Source organism: Mandrillus leucophaeus, unplaced genomic scaffold (assembly GCF_000951045.1).
Source record: "Mandrillus leucophaeus isolate KB7577 unplaced genomic scaffold, Mleu.le_1.0 Scaffold538, whole genome shotgun sequence".
NCBI classification, from domain to species: Eukaryota; Metazoa; Chordata; class Mammalia; order Primates; family Cercopithecidae; genus Mandrillus; species Mandrillus leucophaeus.
Window position 1 is genome coordinate 362321 of NW_012105786.1, and position 9759 is coordinate 372079.

Genomic DNA, 9759 nt, shown 5'->3' on the forward strand with positions numbered 1-9759 from the left:
TCCTTCCATATCTTTCTCTTGCCAACTGTACGATGAAAAGTACACTGGGTTGAGCCAGGTGTGGTGGCTCAAGCCTGTAATCCCAGCACTTTGGGATGCTGAGGCAGATGGACCACTAGGTCAGGAGTTTGAGACCAGCCTGACCAATATGATGAAACCCCATCTCTACTGAAAATACAAACATTAGCAGGGTGTGGTGGTGTGTGCCTGTAGTCCCAGCTACTCGGGAGGCTGAGGCAGAAGAATCACTTGAATCCGGGAGATGGAGGTTGCAGTGAGCCAAGATTGTGCCACTGCACTCCAGCCTGGGTGACAGAGCGAGACTCAGTCTCAAAAAAAGAAAATTACGCTAGGCAAAAAGAAAGATATGGAAGGATTTATACCAAACTACTAACAGTGGTTATGCTTGGAAAGAGGAATGGGGTTAGGGGTAGGACGGGCTTTTAAATCTTACTTAAACTCTTCTGTCATGATCACGTTTGTATTTTATTTTACAATGAGCACTTTTGGGTTTTGAAATTTAAAATAATGTTTTAAATTATGAGACTTTTTTCTTAAGTGTGTCAGACATCTAGCTTCCAATCCCAGCTCTGCTACTTACTTCGTTTTATGACTTGGGAAAGTTAATCTACCTAAGCCTATGCTCCCTCAACTGTCAAGTGGGCATAATAGTTACCTAGCCCATATGGTTATTAAGTGACAAAGCCCGGCATGAAGTAGGAACTCAGAATACATCACTTCAATGGAAAGTAAATGTCATCTGTTTTTCGCAATCATCAAAGACATCCAAAATAGAACTTAATTAAAACATAGTATGACTGAGCACAGTGGCTCACACCTGTAATCCCAGCACTTTCGGAGGCCAAGGCAGGCGGATCACTTGAGGTCAGGAGTTCAAGACCAGCCTGGCCAACACGGTGAAACCCTGTCTCTATAAAATTTCAAAAATTAGCTGGGCATGGTGGCGTGAGCCTGTAATCCCAGCTACTCGGGAGGCTGAGGCAGGAGGATTGCTTAAACCTGGAAGGCAGAGGTTGCAGTGAGCTGAGATCACACCACTGCACTCCTGGGCAACAGAGCAAGACTCTGTATAAACAAAACAAAACAAACAAACAAACAAAAACATAGTTCATTCTTGTCTCAATGCTATAAGCATTCATATGTGCAATCAAGTCTGATGCAACACAGCTGGTTTAGAAGGTGGCTATTTGCCCTTATTGCTAGCTAATTAAGTAATCTCACAATTTGTTTATTTGATGGTTATCAAACCAAGAAGGGTTATAAAATTCTACAAAGAAATTTATAATACTTCTGCTTCAAGAATGATCACTGGTTTAAGCTAAGCTCTCAGTTTGCCTGTGTTCTTATTAGAAAACAGTTCTTTACAATTTTCACTCACCTCGTGCCCTGTCTCCACTGGGAGACATCACAGCATGTTTTTTGAAGTCTTCTTGTTTTCTCTAGAAGTTCTGTAAAAAAACAAAATGCCATTGATAATGATAGCTGCCTTGCATTTTATCCCATCATTTTTTTTCCTATAATTTGTAATTAAAAGTTCTCATTATATATGCAATTCACTGTTGTTATAAATTTCTAATAGGTAAAAAACATATACAGTAAAAAAGTAAAAGTCTTCGTTTCTTTTAGTCTTTTAATTTTTAAGTCACTTGGTATTGAGTAAGTACAATCACGTCAGTATTCATATGTTTGGGGGACTATTAAAAATAAATTTCTATGTATTTAAAAACATAGCTAGAGAACTCCAACATGGCTGAGGGGGCATTGCTGAATCAGAAGAGTTCAAAGCAGTTGATGCGACCTTAAAATATTGAAAGCCACAAATCTAGAGTCTTTTCTAATATTCCACATTAAATCAACTACTTCAAGTGACAAGTGAAATGTGTTTGTAATAGGTTTTTCTTTAGGGGCCAATCGAAGTGATCTATACTCAAAATTAAGAACAAATCTATTTAGAAAACATTCTGTGATTTATATAATTTTTGCTGCAGTACAGGCAGTTTGGCCAATTCACCGAATCTTCCTGGACTTCGGTTTCCTGACCTGTATGATTGGCTTAGTAATAGTAATACTCGCCTCACAGCGTGGATGTGAAGAGTCAGGGACCTGAAGCCCAGAGGGAGGGAGACTGGGATGTGGAGTGCGGGGAGGAGCAAAGCCTTACTTGGTCACCTTTTGTCATTTTATCAAGAGGCCTTTATCCTGGGTGAATCTGTTTATTCCCAGCTTGGCTTGCTCTTTTTTTCCTTTAACTTAACAGATTTTTTTTTCTTAAAAGATTACTTTTGTACATAATGCTGTACTTTGTCTAAACGAATATAAGAGGCCATGTAAGGCCGGATACTGGCTCTGACAGACACTGCTAGTTGCCACCCAGGATTCATTCTCTTTTTTTTTTGGAAACCCAGTTAAAAGACTGTATTCCCCTCTTCCTCACAGCTAGTGTAACCATGAGTCTAGATTTCTACCCATGCAATACAAGGAGAAACACAGAGTGACCACTGGGAAGTTTCCTAAAAGGGAGAACACACCTTTTTTCCCCATTCTTCATTCTTGCTGGCTGAACACCAGTGAGATAGGTGGAGACCTAGCAACCTTCTTGGACCAAGAGTTGATATACTAAGGATGGCAGAAGAGCAAGATGAGAGGAACCTGGGTGCCTCACACCAAGGAACTCATCTAACAGCACTGGACTGCCTACCTTTGTGGGGTTGTTTGTTTGTATGTTTGTTTGTTTTTAATGTAAGAGAGAAATACACTTCTAGCTTGTTTAAGCCCCTATTCTTCCCACCCCCCCCACCCCCTAACCCCGGCATATACAGATTAACCCAACCCTTACTGATATGCTGGTCTTCTAGGAAGCTATCCAGAGGCCAAAAGCAAAATTTTTTTTTTTTTTTAATAAAAGGCAAGTTTTCTCTCTGAAGCCCAGGCTGGCGTGCAGTGGTGTGATCGTGGCTCACTGCAGCCTCAACCTCCCGGGCTCAAGCAATCCTCCTGCCTCAGCCTCTGAGTAGCTGGAACTACAGGTGCATGCCACCATGCCTGGCTAATTTTTTGTTTTTGTTTTTTGTTTTTGGTAGAGATGGGGTTTTGCCATGTTGCCCAGGCTGGTCTCGAATTCCTGGGCTCAAGTGATCCCAGTGTCTCGGCCTCCTAAAGTGTTGGGATCACAGATATGAGTCAGCCTGGCAAGAACGATTTTTAATTCTGGAAAGTTTTCTTATATTTCCTTGGAGCCTACGTGTGCTTTCTGCTAATTAACAACAAAGTCTTCAGTCTTCAGACTTCAGAAGTCTTCACTCCAGCCCTTGTTTGTGCCCTGTCTCCCTTGAATTGCCTACATGTTAGATACTACTCACTCATTTGAGCTCCTCAGATAGAAACCTGGAAAACGAGGCAACTCGATCGGGAAAAAAAGAAGAAAGTTTGCCTAAAATTAAGTTTTTAGGGGTTTAAACAGAGTTCACATGCATTCAACAAGTATTTAATAAGCATATACCATATAAAAGGCATTGTACCAGGTGTTGGGAGAAATGCAAGGATGTCATTGTTTCTGCTTCCAGTCTAATAGGGAAGACGAGACACACAAATAACTGTAACATGTCATGGATTGTGACAAATGAAAAAGAAAAGTGTAAAGTGCCTAAAATTTTCAAAGAAAAGATGTATTCCCTTGTGGGGATTAGAGACAGCTTCATTAAGAAGATAGGATTTGAGCCAGGCTTTGCACGGTATGTAGAAATGGTCAAAAGGGGATCACCAGAGGGGCCAGGCACAGTAGCTCACACCTGTAATTCCAGCATTTTAGGAGGCTGAGGCAGGTGAATCGCTTGAGCTCAGGAGTTCGAGGCCAGCCTGGCCAACATGCTGAAACTCTGTCTCTACTAAAAATACAAAAACATGGTGGTGGGTCCCTGCTCTCAGGAGGCTGAGGCAGGAGAATTGCTTGAACCCAGGAGGCAGAGGTTGCAGTGAGCCGAGACTGTGCCACTGCACTCCAGCCTGGCAACAGGGTGAGACCCTGTCTCAAAAAAAAAAAAAAAAAAAAAAAGAGGATTACCAGAGGAACAAAGCACAAGGCCTAGGTGGACTTAGGAACCCTAGGGAGCAAGGAAGGTAGAGTAAAAGGTGAGATTAGACAGGTAGATTGGGGGCAGATAGAGGGCCTTAAATCTCTTCTTTGGAGCTTGCTCTGCAGTGGAGAGAAAGAGTCATTGAAAATGTTAAGCAGTGGTATAACAAGATCACATATCTCTGGTAAGAAGATGACTTTGTGGCACGGTAGAGGAAAGAGCAGCTGCAAAGAGGCCAGTGAGCAGGCACCTTTAATAACCCAAGTAAAAGATGATGATGACCTGAATTAGGGAAGTGACTCTTAGAAAGGAAAGGAGGGCACAGATAGAAGTAACATTTCAAAGGTTGCTCCATGAGCCAAATGTATGCTTCACCCAAGAAAAAGAGTTGGATAGTCACTCTCAGATTCAGGAGGAGGAAATATGTCCATAAGATAAATTTTAAAATTACTCTAAACTTATTTGAACCAGGAGACTAAAAGGAGGCTGAATATGCTATAATAATGAACTTGTTGGTTCTACAATTTTAGCAGAACCTTAACTTTTGTTTTTCCCATATGTCAGTTGGGGGTGCACTGACTAACCCTGCTACGAGATGGGGAAAGCACGTTAAAAAATATCTCAAAAAAGAAATACAGCCATCCTTTCTTTCCCATTGTTCATCCTTTGCCCAGGTGTTATGGTACTTAGCAGATGTCAGTTAGTTTTTTCCCCAGTTATCTATTCACCACCTTTAGGCATCATCTCTACCCACCCCACCTACTCACATACTCCATAAGAAACCCAATGAAAATTTATGAGGAGGAGATTTTTTAGAGAGCGTAAGAATTTTCCAGTATTTGCTTCTTTATTGCTCGCTAAAACCATGCCAGCATAGCCTGGGGAAAGGTGGAAAGGACTGGCATTGCCCCATATAAGGGAATTATATCCTCAAATCATTTGAGATAAGTAGGCCCCAAAGACAAATCCACAACAGTTACTCCCTCATTCTCAGGAAATAAATTCTAGAGATTTCTTCAAATGGATACATTTGAGAATCCGATTAGCTGCCACTTTCTCTTTTTCTGATTATTTTAGGAAGACTCAAACAGATGTTAATACTTACTACCCTGTCTTTTTGTCAATAAAGGCACGAACAGACAACAAAATAATCACGAACATACCAATCAGAAGAGTGCTTCCTGTAATATTAGCATTTATGATTTGTTTTGTTCATCTTATTTGGGGCATTCAAAGGGCTTTACAAATAACATAATGAGTGTTTTTTCCGTCCGTGACTCCCAAGGTGATTCCTGGCACTCTCGAAAGGAACAAGTGATTAGTCAAGTCCTCGGGGCCCAGCAGCGGTAATGTGATGCATGTTGGTTAAACTATGTTTCACACTCATGTAAATTGCGTGTTGGGGGGTGGGGAATCTTCCACACTGTCCTTGAGAAGATTAGCAAGAATTATGAACTTAAAGATTCTTACATTTATAAAAATCCAAAGAGAAATATTGAACAAATCATACTCCAGTCCTAAAATCAAAATCTAAGGATCTTAACCTGTGGTCCCAAGAACAGGGTTTCAGGTCACCTGTAAATCTCCTGAAATTGTATGCAAAATTTTGTGTGATTATACCTTTTTTTTTTTTTTGCAGAAATGGTGGACTGGTTTCTGAAGATTCTAAAAGCAATTCTTGACACCAAAAAGGTTAAGAACTGCCGTCATTAAAGAAAAAGAAAGGAAGGAAGAGGGAGGGAGGAAAGGAGGAAAGGAGAGAGGAAGGGAAGGAGGAAGATCAGTTGATCTCTGTATCCACACTGCTTAGTTTATTACTGGCCTGCTACGTTGAAGTACACCCTTATACACAGAGAAAAGGGAAGGTAAATAAAGGGAATTAAGAAAAAGTTAACAATAAGGCCGGGCATGGTGGCTCACGCCTGTAATCCCAGCACTTTGGGAGGCTGAAGAGGGAGGACTGCTTGAGATCAGGAGTTCAAGACCAACCTGGGCAACATGACAAAACCCCATCTCTAGAAAAAATACAAACATTAGCCAGGTGTGGTGGTGTACACCTGTGGTCTCAGCTACCTGTGGGGGCTGAGGTGGGAGGATCGCTTGAGCCCAGGTGACAAAGTGAGACCTTGTCTAAAAAAAGAGAAGAAAATAAAAAAAAAACACAATAGTATGATCATCTTCTTTCAAAAGCCTCCGAGTTTTCAAATGAGTTTAGATTGCATTTTCAGAGTCCATGGTATGAAAAATGTAGACATTAATTAATTAAGTTTGTGAAAAATGTTTAGAATAAATATTAATCAAAAACTTTTTTATCTAGTATAAATTTCTGATCATTATGTTGAATCCTTCAGAAGTAGCCTTCAATGAAATAGCTATCCCGTTTACAGCAATATGATTTTGTATTAAAAGGGGCTATTAAAAATATAAAAGGGTGATATAAAGAGAGATTTCTACATATTCAGAATACTATTTCAGCATATAAAAACTCACATAATTCCAATACTAATTATAATAGAATGCTATTCTCACTTAAGTAAAGACAGTGCTTAAGTGAAACTCAGTTCTTCTCATTACACGCCAAAGCCCCATGAAGTGCTTAGAATTATGTTTCACTAATAAAGCCCCCATGTAATTAATCAGTACACATTTCCAATCAGGATGTGTTTTTTGTTCTGTACATGGAGGAGTGAATGCTGAAGATTCCTCTATTCCTTTTCTGTGTTAGAAAGGAATAAACCAATCTCCTTCTATCCCTAATCTTTTTCATTCTTTAATTATTCTTAATCCCAAAGAGGCATGTCCATGTCAGATTTATGCTGCCTAGCATCCTTTCTTTAAGACTGCTCTCAAAATTTAACTCAGCTTCAACTATATTTATTAATATGCAGAACAACTTCAGTCTCCAGTTTATTGATAACCTGCAAAGCGCAGTTAAGACAGAATATAAAAATTAAGCAAGGAAATAAATGAAGGTTTTACAAATTGTTATAACTTTTAAATAAAAGTTATTTCTTTGAATGGCTACCTTAAATAAATGTTAGCATATATCGAATTTAAATTAGTACACCATATGGTAAGGATTGATGGGTTTTCATCTCTTATAAAATTGTTTCCCCTTTAGGTGCCCCTTAAAGCATATAAAAGCGCATACTTACCCCATGTTGCTTGCGGTGGTTATATCATCCTCAGATCAAGGCTTATCTGGGTTCTGAATTAACTTAAAGGTTATAAAAAGAAGCAGTAGAGAGGTTTGACTTCCCCTGAAACGAGACCGTAGTATGCTAACCAGGCTTTTAAATGATGAAAACTAGTGTCTCTTCTAATTATATAAGCTCCAGGTCAAATTCTAGCATCAACTAATCAAATAACTGAACTGCATTTAGTTTCAATGAGTAAAAGGAAGAAACCCATTTAGGAGGAATATCTTTGGTGTATTAGAAAATTGAAAAGTTGTACATTGAAAAGTTATTAATATAGCAATACAAGTTAAATATTTTAAGAGTAAAATGTATATCTTGCTGCCTTAAGTAAATTGAAAAAAATTAGGGAAAATTTAGTTTGCAGCAAAACAGATACTTTTCTATATTTTCCAGAAGTTTTTGAATTTAAATTATATGTCCTGGTCCCTGAAAACATCTTCTCACCTTATCTTAACTTGTCCAGTATTTAACTCTTCATAAATTTCCATATAATAATAATATTTAATTCTAGAGCCATGCCAGCTAATGTTAAGCAACATATGCAAAAATGTCCAATTCTTAAAATCTATCTTTGAAAACTTACAAATAGGGTGTTTTGAAATTAACCATAAAGGTATTATTATGAGAAACTAACTAACATGCCATTTTAATTTTAACATTTTAGAAGACATTGCAACCCAAATTTGTGCCAGTAAAGCAAAAAATAAAAATATACATTTTTTGGCAATGATATATTGAGAAATACAAATATTCAGAAGATTTTGAATAGAGAAATATGACAAAGAAGTTATCTATTGCATACATTATTTTTGTCAGTTTTAGAATATAGAGTTTCAGCAAAAAACATTCAGGTCTTTATTGTAATTTTTAAAATGTAGTTGACATATACTGCTCTGGAAATGTTTAAATTATTTTATGTAAAAAGTAAAGAGATTTTCTGGACATAGAATATATGACAACACACAGATCTACTTTTTCAGAAATTGAGACATAATTTACATATCATACATAAAATTTGTCCCTGTAAAGTGAACAATTCAGTGGTTTTTAGTATATTTTCAAGACTGTACAACCATCACCACTGTCTAATTCTAGAAACCTCATGCCTCCCAATTCCTTCCTCCCCTGGCAACCACTAATCTATTTTCTGTCCCTAAGGATTTGCCTATTCAGAGCATTTCACATAAATGGAATCATACAATATGTGGCCTTTTGTGACTGGCTCCTTTTACTTAGTACAATGTTTGTTTGTTTGTTTGTTTGTTGTTTTTGAGATGAGGTTTGGCTCTGTCACCCAGCCTAGAGTGCAGTGGCACGATCTTGGTTCACTGCAACCTCTGCCTCCTGGGCTTAAGCAGTCCTCCCAAGGAGCTGGGACTATAGGCATGTGCCACCACAGCTGGCTAATTTTTGTATTTTTTGTAGAGATGGGATTTTGCCATGTTGCCCAGGCTGGTCTCAAACTCCTGGACTCAAGCGATCCACACACCTTGGCATCCCAAAGTGCTGGGATTACAGGATGAGCCACTCTGTCTGGCCAGTACAATGTTTTTGAAGTTCATCCATGTTGTAGTATCAGTACTTCATTTTTTATGGTTGAATAATATTCCATTATGTGGACATTTTGTTTACACATTCATTAGTTGATGGACATTTGGATTGTTTCCAGTTGGGGCTATTATAAATGTCTTAGTCCATTTGAACTGCTGTGAGAAAATACCTTAGACAAGGTAATTTGTAAACAACAGAAATGTATTGCTCACAGTTCTGGAGGCTGTTAAGTCCAAGATCAAGGCACTAGCAGATTTAGTGTCTGGTAAGGACTTGCTCTCTTCTTCAAAGATGGCACCTTCTTGCAGCATTCTCTTGTGACAGAAGAAGCAAGCAATCTCCTTCACATCTCTTTTATAAGGGCATTAATCTCATCTATGAGGGCTCTGTCCGTATAACCTAATTACCTCCTAAAGGCCTCAACTCTCAATATTACCACAGTAGAGATTAGGTTTTTGTTGTTGTTGTTGTTGTTTTTAGACAGTCTCTCGGTCTGTTGCCCCCGCTGGAGTGCAGTGGCACCATCTTGGCTCACTGCAGATTCTACCTCCCAGTTTCAAGCAATTATTGTGCCTCAGCCTCCCGAGTAGCTGGGATTGCAGGCGTACACCACCATGCCTGGCTAATTTTTGTATTTTTAGTGGAGAAGAGGTTTCACCAGGTTGGCCAGGCTGGTCTCAAACTCCTCACCTCAAATGATGCACCCACCTTAGCCTCCCAAAGTACTGAGATTACAGGCATGAGGAAATTAGGTTTAAACATGAATTTTGGAGGGACACATTCAGACTATAGCAACGAATAATGTTGCTATGAACATTCGTGTACAAGTTGATTCCTTGCGTACATACCTAGGAACTGCTGAGTCATGTAGTAACTCTATGTCTAATTTTTTTTTTTTTTTTTTTTTTTTTTTT

General features: G+C 38.8%; 1 protein-coding gene across 1 annotated transcript in view; it reads right to left on the reverse strand.

The window, feature by feature from the left end:
- Positions 1–9759, reverse strand: part of ARHGEF33 (Rho guanine nucleotide exchange factor (GEF) 33) — a 102973-nt gene that overhangs the window by 86324 nt on the left and 6890 nt on the right. Inside the window, exons 3-4 of the mRNA XM_011997356.1 lie at positions 7250–7354; positions 1400–1469 (exon numbers count right to left, since the gene is read on the reverse strand). The gene's annotated coding sequence lies outside the window, so the exon portion shown is untranslated. The remainder of the gene's footprint in view (positions 1–1399; positions 1470–7249; positions 7355–9759) is intronic.